Source organism: Bidens hawaiensis, unplaced genomic scaffold (genome assembly GCF_021521415.1).
Source record: "Bidens hawaiensis isolate Kalapana, Puna unplaced genomic scaffold, B.hawaiensis_p1.1 tig00040333_1, whole genome shotgun sequence".
NCBI lineage: Eukaryota > Viridiplantae > Streptophyta > Magnoliopsida > Asterales > Asteraceae > Bidens > Bidens hawaiensis.
Window position 1 is genome coordinate 9,583 of NW_027505661.1, and position 20,418 is coordinate 30,000.

Sequence of the window (20,418 nt, forward strand, 5' to 3'; positions counted from 1 at the left end):
AAAACTCAAATCTAACTAACACGATTACAGACACTCGACACTGAACTACTGACATCATGCACCAACACAACCCAACCAACCGTACCCAACAAACCGAAACAATCTATCAAACCATACCACCCCGCACCCGAAAACTAATTCATACAACTTACTTTTAACCAAACCCGACAACTAAGTACCAAACTAGAGTAAAATCTAACACTAAAAATACAAAAATACAAGAAACCCGAATTAAAGTTGCAAAAAGTAAGAATCTAAGTGTGTGCAAGTGAGAAGATTGGTGAAGAATGGGGTTACCATTAATGATGGGTTATGATAATATGATGATAGTAGGTTAATTTTAAGGTTTAATTTGGTGAAAAATGGTGAAAAATTGGAAGATTTGGTGAAGAATGGGGTTAGGGTTCGTGGGTTTTGGGTGAGGGAGAAAGAGAGATTTGAAAAAGTGGTGAAAAAGTGAGGTTATGGTTTAAAAATTATAAAAAATCAGATATGGTGTACTATGGCCGTGCTGCGCGGCCTTCTTGATACATGGCGTCGTGCTATGCGGCGCCTTCTGCCCGGCCAAGTTGACTCCGCGTCACGCGGAATGGAGATAAGTACCCTGTCGCGCGGCGCGACGGGGGTTTTTGACAGAACGTTTTTAAAATTTTTGCCCCTTTTTGCCTTAGAAAAATTTCCAGAAAATTACCAAGTCTTTGTTATGCCCATTTTATGTCATTTTCACGTGTAAAACTTACCTGGCATATCTTGAATTCTCGTCAAATCCTCTCTTCATGATGGTGATGATTCCTTGAAACGACTCGACGACGCAACCAAATTACAAAAACTAGTGTTAGCGACTCAATGAAAATAAAAATAAAATAAAGGAAATTATACAAACTCTACACTTGAGTTTTCACTCAAGAACCCCTTCGATGATTTAGTTCGATGGATCGAGGGGAGTTTCCTCCACCTCGATTAAATCCCTCGGTCCTCCAAGATAATGATTTAAACGATGGCGATTTACTTTCCGTGAAGTTCCATTGTCCGGATTCTCTAGCACCATCGCTCCATACAGGAACACTTCCTTCACCAAATACGGTCCCGTCCACTTGGATCTCGATTTACCTGCAAATAACTTCAAACGAGAGTTAAATAGTAATACTTTATCACCTTTCTTGAAGTCTTTACCTCCCTTTAAACGTCGATTGTGCAACACTTTCATCTTTTCGTTAGTATCCAACCATCGAGAATATGCCGCATCACGAAGTTCCTCCAACTCATGAATTTGAAAATATCTCTTCTTTGCGGCCTCGGTAAGATCAACATTAACCGTCTTCAATGCCCAAAACGCCCGGTGCTCTAACTCAATGGGAAGATGACATGATTTACCATAAACTAGCATAAACGGTGTAGTACCTAATGGTGTCTTGTACGCGGTTCTGAATGCCCATAGCGCGTCATCCAATTTCTCTGACCAATCTTTCCGACTTATTCCCACCGTCTTCTCCAGAATTCTCTTCACCCCTCTATTAGCATTTTCGACTTGAACATTCGTTTGAGGATGGTAAGCGGTAGAGGTGCGATGAGTAACTCCATAACAGGCTAATGCCTTCTCCATGACGGCATTACAAAAATGAGTACCTCGATCACTAATTATCACCCGTGGAGTCCCGAAACGAGTAAACAACTTCTTTCGAAACTTCACAACAACTCTAGCATCATTCTTGGCCAATGCTTGGGCTTCAACCCACTTGGAAACATAATCTATCGCCACTAAAATATACTTGTGACCACCGAAAACGGGAAACGGTCCCATAAAATCGATGCCCCAAACATAAAAAATTTCAAGAGTTTGTATTGGGTTTTGAGGCATCTCGTTCTTCGATGAAATATTTCCGGTTCGTTGACAAGCATCACACGTCTTAACAAATTCCACCGCATCTTTTACAACCGATGGCCAATAAAAACCATTATCAAATACCTTCTGGGCCGTGGCATGCGCTCCATGATGACCTCCCGTTAAACCTTCGTGAACATGTCTCAAAATATCCAACCCTTCTTCTTTTGTCACACTTCTTCTAAGAATCCGGTCACCACCAATCTTGGAAAGAAAAGGATCGTCCCAAACATACCAAGTAACATCCCGGAAAAACTTCTTCTTTTGTTGCGTAGTCAACACAAGACCGGTAGATAAATAATTAGCAAAATCCGTAAACCATGGCAAACATTACTTTTCGGCCGCAACAAAATCAATTGACTCATGCGGGAATCTATCACCAATATCTTCCTCATGAATCTCTTCTCTCTTTGGATCTTCTAAACGGGAAAGATGATCCGCCACAACATTCTCCGCCCCTTATTTTCTTTAATTTCTATGTCACACTCGGAAAGTAAAGGAATCCACCATATAAGACGGGGCTTCGCGTCTTTCTTGTGAAAGAGAAAACGCAAAGCTGCATGATCGGTAAAAAGGGTGGTCTTTGAAAGCACAAGATAAGACCAGAACTTGTCAAATGCAAACACAACGGCTAGGAGTTCCTTTTCGGTGGTGGTGTAGTTCTCTTGGGCATCATTCAACGTCTTGCTTGCATAATAAATTGGGTGAAAATGTTTCTCATGCCTATGCCCCAAAACCGCCCCAACCGCATAATCGCTCGAATCACACATGAGCTCAAATGATATGTTCCAATCCGGTGACATGAGAATAGGGGCACTCACGAGTTGTTCTTTAAAAAACTTGAACGCGTTCAAACATTCTTCATTGAACAGGAATGGGACATCTTTCTCTAGTAGTCGGGTCATCGGGCGGGTAATTTTTTAAAATTTTTTAATAAACTGTCGATAGAAGCTCGCATGACCTAGAAAACTCCTTATAGCTTTAACATTTGTCGATGGAGGAAGCCTACTTATTGTGTCAATCTTCGCCCGATCCACCTCTATACCATTTCTTGAAATTTTATGACCCAATACTATCCCTTCCGTCACCATAAAATGACACTTTTCCTAATTCAACATCAACTTCGTCTCAAAGCACCTCTTCAACATCCTCTCAAGATTACCCAAACAATGATTAAAAGAATTACCGTATACCAAAAAATTGTCCATAAAAACCTCCAGGGACGTCTCTATCATATCCTGAAAAATTGCCACCATACAACGCTGAAGGTAGCCGGAGCATTACACAACCCAAACGGCATTCAACGATATGCATATGTGCCATATGGACATGTAAAAATCATCTTCTCTTGGTATTCCGGTGCGATTGGAATCTAAAAATAACCTAAAAAACCATCAAGAAAACAATAAAATTGCTGACCTGCGAGACTCTCCAACATTTGATCAATAAACAGCAACGGGAAGTGGTCCTTCCGAGTGGCATCATTCAACCTCTGATAGTCAATACACACCCGACAACCGGTAACCGTACGCGAAGGGATAACTTCATTCTTTTCATTCATGACAACCGTTATCCCCTTTCTTTGGATCAACTTGGGTCGGACTCACCCATGGAGAATCCGAAATCGGATAAATCATTCCGGCATCCATCAACTTAAGCACCTCTTTCTTGACAACCTCTTGCATATTTGGGTTAAGATGCCTTAGGTGTTGAACCACCGTTTATACTCATCTTCCATCAAAATCTGGTGGGTACAATAAGCGGGGCTAATACCTTGAATATCTGAAAGTCTCCATGCAATCGCCCCTTTATGCAACTTCAACACTTCAATCAACTCTGACTTCTCTTCCTCCATCAACTTAGAATAAACAATAACGGGCAAATTCGAGCCTTCTTTAAGGTAAGCATACTCCAAATGTGACGGAAGAACCTTTAATTCAAATGGAGCGGGTTTTTCTCTCTCTTTTTCACAAATAACCTCACTAACCTCCATAATCTCCACCAAGCAAGAAACGTCATCTATCACTTCTTCCTCACTCACCTCCATAATTTCTGCCAACTCTTCATCCACATCCATCCCAACTAAATCGGCTCCACAATTATAATCAAGACACGTATCAAAACCCGGAATGTAAGAATTAAGAAAATATACCGAATGGCATGGACCACTAAAATCATCATTATCACCCGGGTGCTTCATTAAATTAGCAACATCCTAAGTAACATTCTCATCACTAACCCGAAGCGTGATCCTCCCATTATACACATCAATAAGAGCTTTCACCGTTCTAAAAAACGGGCGACCAAGAATAATGGGAACCCTCTCGTCGGCCTCGATGTCAAGTACCACAAAATCGACTGAGAACACTAACTTTTCCACTTTCACTAGCAAATTCTCAATAATACCTCGCGGATACTTAACAGAACGATCCGCCAATGACAACGACATACGAGTCGGTGTAAGCTCGCCCAACTCCAACTTCTCATACAACGAATATGGCATAAGATTAATACTAGCACCCAAATCCGCTAATGCTTGACTCATCATGTCACTCCGAACATACATGTGATTGTAAACACACCCAGATCCGACAACGTTTCCAGGACCCGATTTAACACTACCGCCGAACAATCCCCGCTAAGTGGAATAGATGAAACCCCTCCCAACCGATCTTTTCTCTTGAGCAAATCTTTCAAGAACTTCGCATACTTTGGCATGTGTTAGAGAGCTTAAATAAATGGAAGATTGATCTTCAACTGTCAGAACGTATCCTGAAAATGCCCATATTCCCTCGTGTTCTTTTGATGCTTGAGACGAGCGGGATACGGAATATGGGCATGATCAATATCGAGGGGTGGCCGGAACTCAATCGGCTTATTCTCAACTTGTGGATCAATAATTGGTGTTTTACCTTGTGACTTACCCGGAGCCTCTATCTCAATCTCTTCATCAACCACTTCCTCTTCTTCAACTCCAACCCTTTCTTTAACAACCTCGGGACCAAAAACCCTTCCGCTACGAGTAGCAATTGCTTTCAATTGGGCGGCCGGATTCAGCTGAGTAGTACCAGAAAACTGTCCATGAGGTCTTTCATCGAGACGGCGAGCAATATCGCCCATGGACCTTTAAAGGTCAAGCAACGAAGATTGTTGATTCTTGAAGAGTAAATCGCGTTCGGCAAACTTTTTCTGTGTAACTTGATCTCTCTCAAAGATTTGCTTCATCATATCCTCTAATCTTCCCATTCCACCATTCGAATCCTACATATTATTTTGAACATTTTTACCATTGTTATTATTATTATTGAAGTATTTACCTTGTCCTTGATTGTAAGAATTTTGAAAGCCGGGTGGTGCGCCCACGGGATGCAAGTTGGAGTTGTTCTGATTTGGGTTCTTGTAGGTGTTCCAATTCTGGTTGTTGTTGTTATTGTAGTTGTTGGGAAACCTATTCTGACCAACAACAAAGTCGACATCTTAATTCATCACCGGGCACTCCAACGTACAATCCACCCCTAAAAAACTCACACTTGTCCACCTTCGTCTTAAGTTCCTTCACCTCTCTAGTTAATGATTCCAAAGCAGCAACCACACTAGTATCCAGATTAACCTGGTGTACACCTCGAGCAGATGAAGATGTATTAGTGACAGGAGTGGAATTCTCGCGTTGTGGCCCTTTGGCGTAGTCCGATTGAGCAAAGCTTTCAAACTTCTCGTTACATTTGGTGACATTCTTCCTTGCCATTAGATTTTCTCCCGCATCTATGTCAAAACGAACTTGGGTTTCGTAGGTTAGCCCATTGTAAAATTTCTCCACGAGAGCCCATGGCGTAAGACCATTCTTTGAACAATGGGAAAGAAGGTTCTAAAAACGCTCCCAGGCATGGCAATATGGTTCATCTGGCTCCATGTGAAAGGAGTGAATTTTCTCACGAAGGATAGCCGTTTTAGCAGGTGGGAAGTATTTCTTGATAAACGCAAAGCGTAGTGTTTCCCACGTAGTGAACGTGCCAGGTGGCTGAGTGTCAAGCCGAAAAGCTGCTTTACCTGCAAGTGAAAACGAAAAAGGATGTAAGAAAATAGCATCTTCAGTAGCACCTTGTAAATTAAAAGTTTTAAGAACACGGTAGAGCCGGTTAATGTGAGTCCTCGTCATCACGCCCATGAAACTGATTAGTTTGAACGAGATTGTTCATGACGTATGATGGAATCTGCCATTTAAACTTCTGGTTGGCTTTTCGGAATTTCTGGAGGTGAACTATGTGTTGATGACTTTGGTGTAGATGCAGCTTCTGACGGTTGTTTCTCTCCTGACGATCTAGCCTCGGTCTTCAATGGATAAAATTCCAGATTCTCCAGCGGTGGTCCTTGCGAACGAAGATGTGGCATATACCTGAAAAACGCAACAGACCAAGTAAGTAGACTAAAAATAAAAACTAAAACAAAAATAAGCTAAAATTTAATTAGACTCCTACGACTCAAACGAAAATAAAACAAATAGCACGTATGTAACAAGTAAGGCTAACCAAAGCTAATAATGCACTCGCCAAAAGTCCCCGGCAATGGCGCCAAAAACTTGATGTGCTAAAAGTAGACAAATAATTATTAACTAAAATTACGCTAAACTAGACACTAAGTAATAATCTAGACTCTTAAACTACTAACCGTCAAGTGTACCGGTCGACTCTAGTACAGCTAATTAAGTCCGGATATCGAACCCACGAGACTCTTTAAATTACGAAACTACCTAATTAAACTCGACTAAACGACACGACTATTTATTAATAATGTTTGAGGGGGGGGGGGGGTTAAACTAATTATTATTAAACTAAAAGTAACCCTAATTAATTAAATAATAATAAAACATAATTATTACTTAAAACTTAATTAATTAAATTATTAATAAACTTAACCCTAATTGATTAAAATAAGAAAAACTATTAAAACACTTAGATTAATTCAGATGATGGAAATAACTACCTAGGCTAGAATCCCCAATGCTGTGGCAACCAATTAACTGGGAATCTTAAGTTATGGAACTGAGATCGTAAGATAAACCCTCAACAGAAAACCCGAATAGGACCCTTGACCTTCAAGAAGAAACCTATGGAATTCTAACAAGTTTTAAGACACACCAGTTTTATGAATTAAACTTCCATACGTTTATTTAATAATTTATGTCTAAGTATCTTTATGACGAAATCCTACCTTACAGCGCGGAAATCAAAGATAGCTAAGTAGACTCAATTGACTTAATAGACTAAGCTGACAGTCAAACCAAGACGGACTCCTTACGAAGAACTAAATCTAGCAATCATGACCAACAAAGATCTATCAATAACCTATCACCTTACAGCTTTCTAGGCTAGCAACTCGCTTTTATCAATTTAATTAGTTTTATTGTTTCTATGATCTTATTGCATATCAATCATAAACTAGTTAAGAACACACAGTAAATGACCTAACAAAACCCTATCCTATGAAACAATCAACAAGGGCAATAAATCCAATTAAATAAAACCAAGCAATCATACGCATCAATTAACTCAAACTCAACACTTTACTTAAAATATAAAATCCATAACGAAAAGAAATCTCAATAAAAATAAAACCAAACAGAGGTTCATCACGACCTAGGTAGTTTATGAAGTTTAGCCTAGCATCGTGTAATCTAAATCAAACAAAACAAACAAAACCGAAAACATGGTGAAAATATAAAGAACGGAAAATCAGAGATGATAAAACCCGTAATCTTCACTCACGAACGTCTAACTCTTTAGCGGCTATTCTCGTGCCTTCTAGACCTCCATGAAACTTGAATAATATCTCACTAAAACTCCAAATTCAGCTGGTGGCAGCATGTTATGTTCATGTTTAAGTTAAGGATGTTTATATATTGAAAACAAGGCCCAACAATTAACAAAAACAACCAAAAAATAATCTTCAGCTATCACCCGGCGCCGCGTGACCAGTGTGCCTCCTGTGTTCGTGAGGTGCGGCGTGTGGGAGTGGGGTGGCCGGTCTTACCGGCCTGGTCTGACCGGTTCTCTGTCCGGTTCCTTCCTGACGCGTTCCGGATCCTCGTTTTGGCTCTTTTTGACTCGTTTTTCACCCTCTTCGATCACGGTCAACTTCCGAAACCTATGAAACATAAAAGTGTTAGTAGTATACAAATATCGACTAAAAACGAACATAAACTATTAAAATATTAAATAAAATATACACGGGAAACATAAATATTCATTATATCAATATGCAAAAAACGAATTATGATTTTTATCTTGATAACTAAGGAACAAATAACAGGTTTGCGCTTGTCTATGAGTTCAAATTCGTTATAGAAATTATTCAATTTGATTTAGTATTCTGAACGACATGAACACTAAATGATAATTAGTACTTTAATCACATGCAACTCGCACGTTAAGATCCGAACAACGTGAGCTTAAGGTAGCGAGTTGGCTCAAACTAACGAACTGCTCTTAGTTCGACATAGACGTCCGAACGACGTGACATTTAGTAATTTTACAAATCTTTATTAATTAAAATCATTGCACCATAATTGTTGATGATTATAACTCATATTAGAAGTATGAAATACCCCTCGTGTCAGAACTATTTTTAATAATCGTATCTTTCGAAGTTGTTTTAGCTCTTAGTTATATGCTAATCACTTATATTGTCGTTAGTTAGTTTTATGCTTATATAATTTATAATTGCACAAACCCCCTGTTACGAATACTCGTTCTAAATCATCTTGGCTATAATATTGTTAAACTACATTCCCTTTGGACACGAACCTTACTTCTACTCATACTATTCCTAATAGTGTGTAACGTAGTAAGTTCATCTTTATAAACTTATTCACCTGAGTTGACGACACCCCCAACAAATTGGCGCCATTTCCAGGGACTGCTTAAAAAATTCAGTTTTATGCCAAGATCTTTAAGGACTGGTAAAGCACTTAATATCGATCTAAATAGAAAAAAAACCGCAAAGAGATTAAGGAAAATGACAAAACTTCGAAAGAAGTTGGCAAATTCTTTAACCTCTACTCAATCACCACCTGTCGTTGATATTTGGGAAAATATTTCCTTGTCAAGTGACTTTAAATCACCTTCGACTCCCAAAACACCCATGCCACAAAACTCGACTTCGACCCTAGATTCAGACCCGATGGCAGTTGCAAACCTAGAGCAAACCGTTCAAGAATAGGTGAACCGCGATGTTCCCCAACAATCTCTTTGTATCAATTATCTCGCTATGCCAAATTTCGAGCTGAAATCAGGCCTTATCCATTTCTTACCAACCTTTCGAGGCCTGGAAAATGAAGATCCTCACAATTTCCTCAAATAATTCCACGTTGTGTGCACCTGAATAAAGTGAAATGATGTCACATAATATCAAATCAAAATTAGGGCATTCCCCTTTGCTTTGCAAGATTCAGTGAAACATTGGTTGTATACCCTATCGCCAGGATTAATGACAACCTGGAATGATCTTGCAAGAACTGTTCTTGACACCTACTTTCCTAACGCAAAAGCATCTACCATTCGTAGAGAAATCATGGGAATCATACAAATAAAAAAGAGAGCGTCTACATGCTTACTGGGAAAGGTTCAAGGAGCTATGTAGCAAATGTCCTCAACATGGAGTCACAGAGCATCAACTACTTCAATATTTTATTCAAGGAATGGCACCCATGGAGAGACAATTATTGAGTGCCTCAAGTGGAGGAAACCTACTCGACAAAACTCCAACCCAAATCAGAGCCATAATTCAATCATCAGTGGATGACACCAATCACTCAGAACATGAAGAAGAATGGTATCCAGATGTACCGCGTGTAGTGAAAAGTGTGAGTTGTCACACCCTGACTTAGAGCCTAGGCATGTGAGCAGTAGTTGATACCTGTTTTGTAAATAAATCATAATTGCTGATTGTTTTTAGCGGAAGTCTTTATTTTATAATAAAATATTAATATACTTTGAAAGAACAATTTATTAGCAAACCTTTATTTATAATAATAAAATATTTAATTTATTTGAAAAGCTTTTTGGATAATAAATACCCGAGTGTTTAATTTATAAATCTTGTTTGCAATATTTTAATAATTAAAAACTGAGCCATCTCTTCCTGGAGTGTATCTAACTCCATGAGTGGCTATAATTCTTGCTACTCTGCTAACTTTATTTCCTGTAATATGGGGGAAAAATACGTCAGTAATGTGCTGGTGAAACGTTGATTCTAAAAATATTTAATAAATCTTTCTTTGACTGACAAGATAGTTTTATAGAACAATCGAAGCATAAACGTCTCTTATTTCTGGGATTTGTACCACTTCCATACATAATTAGGTTCTTTAGGAACTGACGCCCATTGAAGAACTTTTATTATGATCTCTAGTCTGTGGCCATGTAGCCTTGATTGATAGACTTGATTAATTATGTTTGGATCCAGACACATGTGTACTCGGTCTGAGTTGCTTTTATTTTATATCTTCTATATAATAGGGATCACGTAATCCCTTAAATCTTTATGTTAGAGATAACATAATCTCATAAACAACCCGTTTATCTTGACTGATTTAAAAGGTTTAACGTATTCACCTGTGATATTCTAGGGATGAGATCGGGATCGTACCCGTACCTAAAATCAGTAAATCTTGGTACCCATACCCGTACCCGAATTATATGGTATGGGTACCGGTATGAGTACGAGTACAGTTACTGTGGGTATGGTACTCGCTTTGGTACCTTTTTTGTTCTTTTTAAAAAAATAACTCCACCAAAACTGTAATACCGCAACCAAAACATAATACCAAAACTAAATATGAAACAAATCAACCATAATATAAAATTCATTTCCTTTTCCTTTTATTAATTTATTGTTTCCTCAATTTATATACAAAAACAAGAGAGAAAGTAAATACATGTTATTTAATTATATACACAATACACATACGCGAAATAAAAATATACGAATACACAATATATGATTATACATATATAAATTGAGAATGAACTTATTCAACTAATATATACATATACATTTTGTTTTGAAAATTGATCTTAAAAGTTAAGTCATAAGTGTTGGAAACCTAATAAAAGCCCCTACATATTCTAAATGGGTACCAGTACCCGTAACACCCGTACTTGTACCCGTACCTGTACCCAAAAGTACCCGTACCTATAATCAGTAAATTTGCGTACCCATACCCGTACCCAATAGACACGTACGGGTACAAGTACGGGTACAGGTACGGGTACTGAACATGTACGGGTACGGGTATTTAGGAAAAAAAGCTCATCCCTAGTCTGTTCTGAATGATGTGGTGATCTCATTTGAAAACCTTTATGAATGATTGATGATTAATCTTACTGGGTATTCGGAGTTGATACGCCTAAGCTTATATGAGTAGCACTTCCACTCTATGTCGTGTGCTAGAGTCTATAAGGTCAGATTTTCGGGACTTGGCATACACTACGATGTTAGAAAACGATGCTCGATACGCAAAAAAATGTGCACCGGTCGTCGAGACTTGTCGGCACGCACTTCAGAGCGAGTCGGTTTTAGCAAAGTTTACAAGGATATAATTATTGGATCGAGGGCATGAAAACCGAGGTGGAGAGAGAAATATTTTAGAGAGAGAGGGATTTGGTGTGAAGTGAATGTGTCGTGTCCCCTTTTATTTATAGCTGAAACTGGTCCCATCGCGATACGCGATGGACCTTTTTCTTAAGTCGTCGCGTATCGCGATGGCAGGAGAAAACCACGTCGCACGATGACTCAACCCTAGCGTCTGCCACGTGTCACCCGGATGCGACATGTGTTGCTGAGTCATAACGAACCTCGCGTATCATGATAGCCTTATTGTGGGACTCATCGCGTATCGTGATGGGTTCCTGGATTCTAATTTTCAATTTTGGTCCCTTGTCTTTTGGTTCCTTGTCACGTCTTGGTCTTGTTTTCACTTTCCAAAAACAATAAGACGGCTCTCAAGCGGCTATGCGAGCGTGCGAAGTGCAAAGTGTGCCAAAGCACCACATTACGCCCATCACCAAGCCATCGCCATCGTCCTCGCCCGAGACCGTGCCCGTGCGCGTGCACGTCGGGTGCATAGCACTTTGCTAGGACCACTGGATGCATGCTTGGCATAAAAGAATATTACTATATAAATTTATCTCTTTATAAAAAGTTTCCAAATCGTTCCCACTTTCTATGTGGAATGAGTTTTATCTTCCTTATTTATACCCATGTGAAATGCTTACACTTTGTTCCATTTCTCATTTCCTTAATATGAGATTGACTTATTTATAGAATATTTTTATTTCCTTATTTATAAAATAATTTTTATTTCCTTATCTTAATTTTTCCCTTTATCTATCTTAGAGATATTTTTTTGATCATTCAACTTTACTAAGTTGTAAATTTTGGATCAAAATTTTAGAGATGTTACATGAGTACTCCTAACATTTAAACTCAATTGGCTGAGTTGATAAAAGTAATCATGATGCTTACAAAGGATAAAGCAACTGAAGCACCAAAAAGAGCATGTGGAATATGCTTAGAAACAATACACCCCACTGATATTTGTGCAATGCTGCAAGACATTGTTGAGCAAGAAAATGCAATTGGCGGATATACTAGACAAAACTCAAGGCAATACGATCAACCACAAGGAAATCAGAATTGGGGACATTCTAATAAATTTAGCTACCAACAAAGGACAACTCAATATCAACCACATCAACCCTTTCCAAACCACCAAAATTTCCAACATCATCAACAACCATTAACACAACAACCAAGCAGCTCGGGAATGTCTTTAGAAGACATTGTGAAGAATCTTGCTTCTAGTACATAGACAGTCCAATAAGAAACAAAGGACAATATCAAGAATCTAGAGAAAAAAAAATGGCTCCATTAGCTGGTTTAGTTAGTAGACTCGAATCTCAAGGAAAATTACCCGCACAAACAAAAGCAAATCCCAAGCACAACGCTTGTGCCATCACATTAAGAAGTGAAAGGAAGTACGACAACCTGGAATTGAAAGAAGAGGAGCAAGAGGTCATTGTTGAAAAGAAGACCAAAAAAAGGATACTTCCAAGTCAAGTGAAGAAATACCAAAGTTCAAGGCCCCTCCTCCATTTCCCTCAAGATATTTAAGCACAAAGAAAAAAAGAGAAGGTCATGAGATCATGTAGACACTCAGTAAGGTAGAGGTGAATATTCCCCTCCGTGATGCTATCAAGAAAGTCCCTTGATACGCTAAGTTCTTAAAAGAACTTTGCACTTCAAAGAAGAAGCTTAAAGGGAATGAAACTACCAAGGTCAACGAGAATGTCTCAGGCGTCTTACAAAAGAGACTCCCACCAAAGTGCAATGATCTTGGTGTTTTCACTTTTCCTTGTATAATGGGAAATCTAAGCATACCAAGAGATATGCTTGATCTTGGAGCGTCTATCAACGTCTTACTATATTCCATTTCCAAAATGTAGAACCATTGAAAAGGACATGGGTAGTCATTCCATTGGCTTACAAATCTGTGGTCCACCCGAAAGGTGTATTAGAGGACGCGTTATTGCAACTGAAAGAGCTAGTATTTCTCACTAATTTCTATATGCTAGACATGGGAGATGGTGACACTTCATAATCAAGTTCCATTCTGTTAGGAAGGCCATTTCTGAAGACTGCTAAAACAAAGATTGATGTTTATAGTGGCACCCTCTCCATGGAATTGATGGCGAGATCATAAATTTCAATATTTATGATGCTATGCGGTATCTAAGGGAAGTTTCGTCTTTGAATTGGTTAGATGTAATCGATCCTTTAACCGATGGTTACTTTGAGTTATCTAACCATGACACTCTAGCACTAATCTTGAACAAAAGCCTTGACAAAGCATCGACAAAAGAAATCGCTAAAAAGTTTAAACTTGAAGATGAGTTGACAGAGTTGGTATCCCTCATGGATACACAACCCAGGTATGAAACACCCAAGCTACAATTAACAGTTACCGAACAAAAGCTCATACCATCCGTTGTGGAACCACCAAATCTAGAGTTGAAGACTCTTCCTAATTATCTCAAGTATTCTTATCTAGGAGATAAAGATACATTGCTGATAATCATATCCAACAAATCGTCCAAGAACCAAGAAGATAAACTGGACAACATGCTCAAGCAATACAAGGAAGCAATTGGTTGGACATAGCTGACATCAAAGGCTTGAGTCCACTTGTATGCACAAGATCCTCATGGAAGATGGATATAAGCCAACACGTGAAGCACAAAGAAGACTAAATCCCCCATAATGGAAGTTATTGAGAAAGAGATTTTGAAGTTACTCAATACATGTATGATTTGCCAATCTCTGACAGCAAATGGTATGTCCAGTTCAAGCTGTATCCAAGAAAACTGGTATCATTGTTACCAAGAATGAACATGGTGAACTGGTTCTCACTCGTGTGTAAAATGGGTCAAGAGTGTGTACTTCCTACAAAAGGCTAAATGCATCCACTCGAAAAGATCACTTCCCTTTGCCTTTCATCGATCAAATGCTGGAGAGGTTAGCGTGTAGAATTCATTATTGTTGCGTAGATGGATACTCTGGTTTCCACCAAATACCTATTGCACTCAGAGAAGACGATGTTTACGTTCCCTTTTGGTACGTTTACATACCGGCGTATGCCATTCGGTCTTTACAATGCCCCAACTACCTTTCAGAGATGCATGGTAAGTATTTTCCCATATTATGTTGAAGAAATTATTGAAGTTTTGATGGAGGACTTTACAGTTTATGGAAACTCTTTTAGTGAATGTTTAAATAATCTGAAAAAGATTTTGGAGAGATGCATTGAGACCAATCTTGTGTTAATTACAAAAAATGTCATTTTATGGTAGATTAGGGCCTCATTCTTGGACATATTGTATAAACAAAAGGGTTAAAGGTAGATAAAGAAAAAACTGATGTTATCAAAACTTTAACATACCCTAAAAGTGTACGAGACGTACGCTCTTTTCTTGGACATGCAGATTTTCAGGAGATTCATCAAAGACGTTCCAAGATCAGCAAACCCTTCTGCAAAATCTTACAAAAATATGTAGAATTCGTCTTCTCAGAAGAGTGCAGAGAAGCCTTCAATACATTGAAAGACATGTTGGTGACATCAACCATAATCCAACCACCTGACTGGGATCTCCCATTCGAGATTATGTGTGATGCCAACAACTATGCAGTGATAGCAGTGTTAGGGCAAAGAAAAGACAAAATGCCATATGTGATTTACTACGCTTCTAAAGTCCTAGATCCAGCTCAACGCAATTACTCGACAATTAAAAAGGAGCTTTAAGCTATTTTCTTTGTTTTGGAAAAGTTTAAGCAATATCTACTCGGGTTAAAAGTAATTGATTTCTCTGACCACACTGCGTTGAGGTATCTCATGACAAAGAAAGACCAAAACCATGATTGATTCGGCGGGCGCTTCTACTTCAAGAGTTTGACTTAGATATTCAAGACAAAAGTGGAAAGCCAACTTGGTGGCTAATTTCTTGAGCACGATCATTAACAATGATTATCCTATGCCATTGTATGATTTGTTTCCAGATGAAAATCTGTTTACTACTCAAGTGGCTACACCGTGGTATGCTGAGGTTGTGAATTACCTGATTACAAACATTTTTTCCTCTGACCTTACTCGTGCTCAAAGAGAGAAAATTAAGGAGCCAATACATTAGGTTTGGGACGAGCCAAACATTTGGAAATATGGTGTTGATCAAGTGATAAGAAGATGCGTCAACACGAGCGGGGTTCTCTCTATTTTAGATTTTTGCCACTCATAAGCTTGTGGTAGACATTTTGGTCTAAAACGCACAACACATAAGGTACTTGTATTCTGTTTTTATTAGCCTAGTATATTTTTGGATTCATATATGTTTTGCAAGTCATGTGAAAGATGTCAAAAGACTGGAAATTTAAGATCACGAGATCAAATGCCTCTTACACCTATCCTGGTGTGTGAATTTTTTATGTGTGGGGCATCAACTTCATGGGCCATTCCCGTCTTCATTTGGTGACACTTATATACTTTTGGCCGTAGACTATGTATCGAAATGGGAAGAGGCAAAAGCTACGAAAACTAATGACGCTAAAGTTGTTTCAGATTTTATCAAGTCCAATATCTTTAGCAGATTTGAAATGCCAAAAGCATTTATCAGTGATAGCGGAACACATTTCTGCAACAGAACAATCGAAACACTTTTTAAGAAGTATGGAGTTGCATATCGCATCTCAATAGCGTACCACCCACAAACAAATGGATAAGCCGAAGTTTCAAATCGAGAAATCAAGTCAATCCTAGAGAAAACGGTCAATCCCAATCGAAAGGATTGGAGCTTACATTTGAGTGATGCATTATGAGCATACCGTACAGCTTACAAAACACCAATAACTATGTCACCCTACCGCCTGATATTTGGAAAAGCTTGTCATCTTCCTGTTGAATTAGAGCACAAAGCCTTTTGGGTTGTCAAACAGTTCAACATGGAGATGGACGTAGTAGGAGTTTATCGTAAACTACAACTTCAAGAGTTAGAAGAGATTCGCAATGATGCTTATGAGAATTCCCGAACTTACAAAGAAAGAACCAAAGTGTTTCATGACAAGGCAGTTAGTTACACGAAAAATATTCAGTGTAGGGCAAAATTTTTTGTTAGTTTTGTCCAAACTCAAAGTTTTCCCTAGAATTTAAGGTCTATATGGGTTGGACTATTTGTTGTTACTAACGTTTTTCCTCATGGTGTAGTATAGATAACAAGTGAAAATACATGTAAAACGTTAAAGATGAATGGACACCGCCTAAAATTTTTCTTTGAAGGGTTCCAAAAAGCAAATAAGGACGTAATTGAATTGGAGGAACCGGCATACACGAACAAAAAAGTGTGCCCACGTCTAGCTAAAGACGTTAAAAAAAGGCGTTGTACAGGACACAACCCATAGTTTTTATTTTGTGTGTTTTTGTGTCCAATTGTTATTTTAACCTTTATCGAGGGATGCAAGAGCCTGAGAATAGAAAGATGTCCAAATTTTGGTAAAAAAAACCGAGTACAATTCTTGGTCTCGTGAACTATGAATGTCATTAGAAATAAGTGTGGGGATTTTTATTTTAACAAACTTAAAAAAAGGGTTTGTTATATAAAGTATTCTTATGAGCCGTTAGTTTGTTCCCCTAACATCTTTGTGACCCATATAGAATCCTAGTTAAGTTTATGGGTGGCCTTTTAAAGAAACATCTTTTTACACCCTACCACACATAGACAACATCCATGCGAGTGAACCAAGCGAAACACCAAATTCCAATTTTGATTCTTGCTACTAGCATTCGGTTACAGGTTAGTCTAACAATCTTTTGTGTTCGATTTGTGAATTTTGCATGTTTTAGATAGTTGTTTTTATATGTTTATCTTGTTGTGTTTGGTTGCTTTAACTTACGATTTGATTGAAGTATGACAAAACAACTGAGATAGCCAACACCGCAGGAAAGGCAAATAATTTTGGAAATTTACAAATGGTATCTCTAACTGTGAAACTTCTTCTATTCGTAATATTTTTCAATTTCAAAGAACAATTTTATTTCTTAAATGAGTAAAATAAACATAACAATTCATACACTTATTGCAATAGAGATAAAATATATTGGTAAAGCAAAAAGCAAATACAATATAACAAAGAGAAAGATCTCATCAGGCGGGAGGTTGTAATTGAGAAAGGGGAGGATCACAAGCATTATTCTAGCAAGCACCAGAACCATATGAATCATTTCGAATATGTTCTTTAGGAACCTTGGAGAGGATTAAAATGAGAGTGTTTGTTGTGAATGAAATTAGATTGTTAATTGGGTATTTATAACCATTTTGCAATGGTTATATAACCGTTGTATATAATCATTGTCCAACGGTCGTTTATGTATATGGGTCGTATACGAAAGCTTAAGACCCGTATCTCTTGCTAATTTGGTTTTCAAGAAACATGATTTATACATGTCGTATGAATGGAACTGATTTTGGCCTCACGACTTGTAATTCATTAGACCAGCAAGACGATATCATAACAATCTCTACCGCCCGAAAATCATCAACAGTCCAACCAGGGGAGTTTTTCAGTTCCTTTCCACTCGTTATTACCTTTATTCTCACACATTGAGAAAAATGTGTATTTTAAGTGCGGGGATGGGGAAATAGGGAATTGAAAAACATAAAAACAATTTTGAAAAAAAAATAGTGTTTGTTTTTTTCTTCATTGGTAGAACGTTTGATAGTTAGCTAAACCGGGGTAACACTTCACACACAAATAAACCTCCATAGGTTCCTACCACCAAACCTTAAACCCTAAGCCTCATTAAACTTCCCGTTCTAGACTCCTCTTGATTTATATAACTTTTACATTTTTAATGGTGAGATACCATTGCAAGCTTATGACAATGTTACTTTATGGCTAGGCTTTTGAGCGATCACGGAACATACAAGTACATTACTTGCTAGTTTACATAAATAAGCCGAGTGTGAGCGAATGTGAGGGATGAAAATGAATGAATATTTGACTATCAAGAACTCCATTTATCTTAAAACAATTAAAACTTGGTTTAGTCTTTTTCCTATCGCTGTCATCTTTGAATATTTTTAAATCATTTATGTACATAAATCTCTACATTTGCCATAATTTTTCTACCTCTGATGATCACCGTGACCCCTCATTTGTATTGCTTAAAGCAATGCTTGAGGACAAGCAAATGTTCAAGTGTGAGGATACTTGATGTGTGAAAAATTAAACACATTATTTATATCTTTATCCCCGATTTTACACAATTTTTATAACAAATCCACTGAGTTTGACATTAAATCATTTGTAACATGGATTTGTAGGTTCGAATAACGAATTGGTCTAAATAAATAAGAAATAACGACCAAAAGGATACAATTCAGAAACCGAACAGAACCGGGAATGAAGTAAAAAGGTCTAACATAGGAATGAAGCAACTTGGTCTGAAGAAAAATTGATGAACAACCGAAAGAAAGAATGAAGCCGAAAGAAATAAAGATCAAAAGCAAAGACAAGAGTAGAAAATAAAAGAATAACAAGACTCTGACAAATCTTATGCGTTGTAAAGATACTGAACCTTATGACCCATAAAGATTTCCAGACAAAGCATTAATGAGCAAGCATAAGAGTCAAAATCTAGAAGACCTAGAATTAACACTAATGGGTTGTAAGCACACTTATAACCCATAAAGAACCGCCGATCATTATGGGTTATAAATCTACAAAAGTCGTCGTCAATGCAACCAAGATCCAAAAAATCCGGAATAGATAATATCAAGACATTTGAAAGCGACACTTATGGGTCATAAACTCACATTGTGACCCATAAGGAATATCGGTAAGAAACAAGATTCGAATAATACGAAGTTAAAGATATGATCTACGAAAAAGTTACTTTTATGGGTCATAAGGATACAGTTGAAATCATTACAACCCATAAGTATTCTAGATTTTTATCTATAAATAGCAACCCCGAGTTTCAACCAAAATCATCCCTTCTCTTACACATCTTTTCTCAGGAAAATAAACTCCAAAGGAGTGCCAAGGAGGTTCCAAGAGTCACGAGGAGGTTCAAAACACTTCCAGGGAGTTCCGAAGTTCTTCCCGAACACCCTATGAGTCGTATGTATCTACTTTATAAGTCTAATTTGGTTATGTTAATTGCTATGTTAGGCTAACAATCTAGTAGTTTTGACAATAGGGCTCTATTTTGTATTATGATTCGAATGTGAAATAGTTATGTGATTTTATTGTTGAAAGGTTGCGTTTGTATAATTTCTTGAACTTCAAATCCGAAAATCTGTTAGGATTAAAATTAGTTTGTTAATGAACCTGATCAATTTATTAATATGCTAATGATGTTCTTCAAATTAAAATATGAAATATGATTTTGATCTTGATAATTAAGGAACAAATGGCGGTTTTGCGTTTGTCTATGGATTCAAATTCGTTTTAGAAATTATACAATGTTATTTGGTATTCCGAACGGCGTGACCACTAAATGATAATTAAATCTTTCATCACATGCAAGTCGCACATTAAGATCCGAACGACGTGAGCTTAAGGTAGCGAGTTGGCTCTAACTAACGAACTACGTTTAGTTAGACATAGACGGAGGGAACGTCTGAACGGCGTGACGTTTAGTATTGATACAAATCATTTAATAATAAAAGTCATTGCACCATATTTATTGATGATCGTAACTCGAATCAGAGTTATGAAATACCCCTTGGGTTCTATTTTTAATAATTGTATCTTTCTAAGTTAGTTGTTTTACCTCTTAGTATGCTAATAACTTATACTACTATTATTTTTATGCTTGTATAATTTATAATTGCACAAACCCCTTGTTACGAAAACTCGTTCTAAATCATCTTGGTTATAAGATTGTTAAACCGCATTCCCTGTGGAAACGAACCTTACTTCCACTCATACTA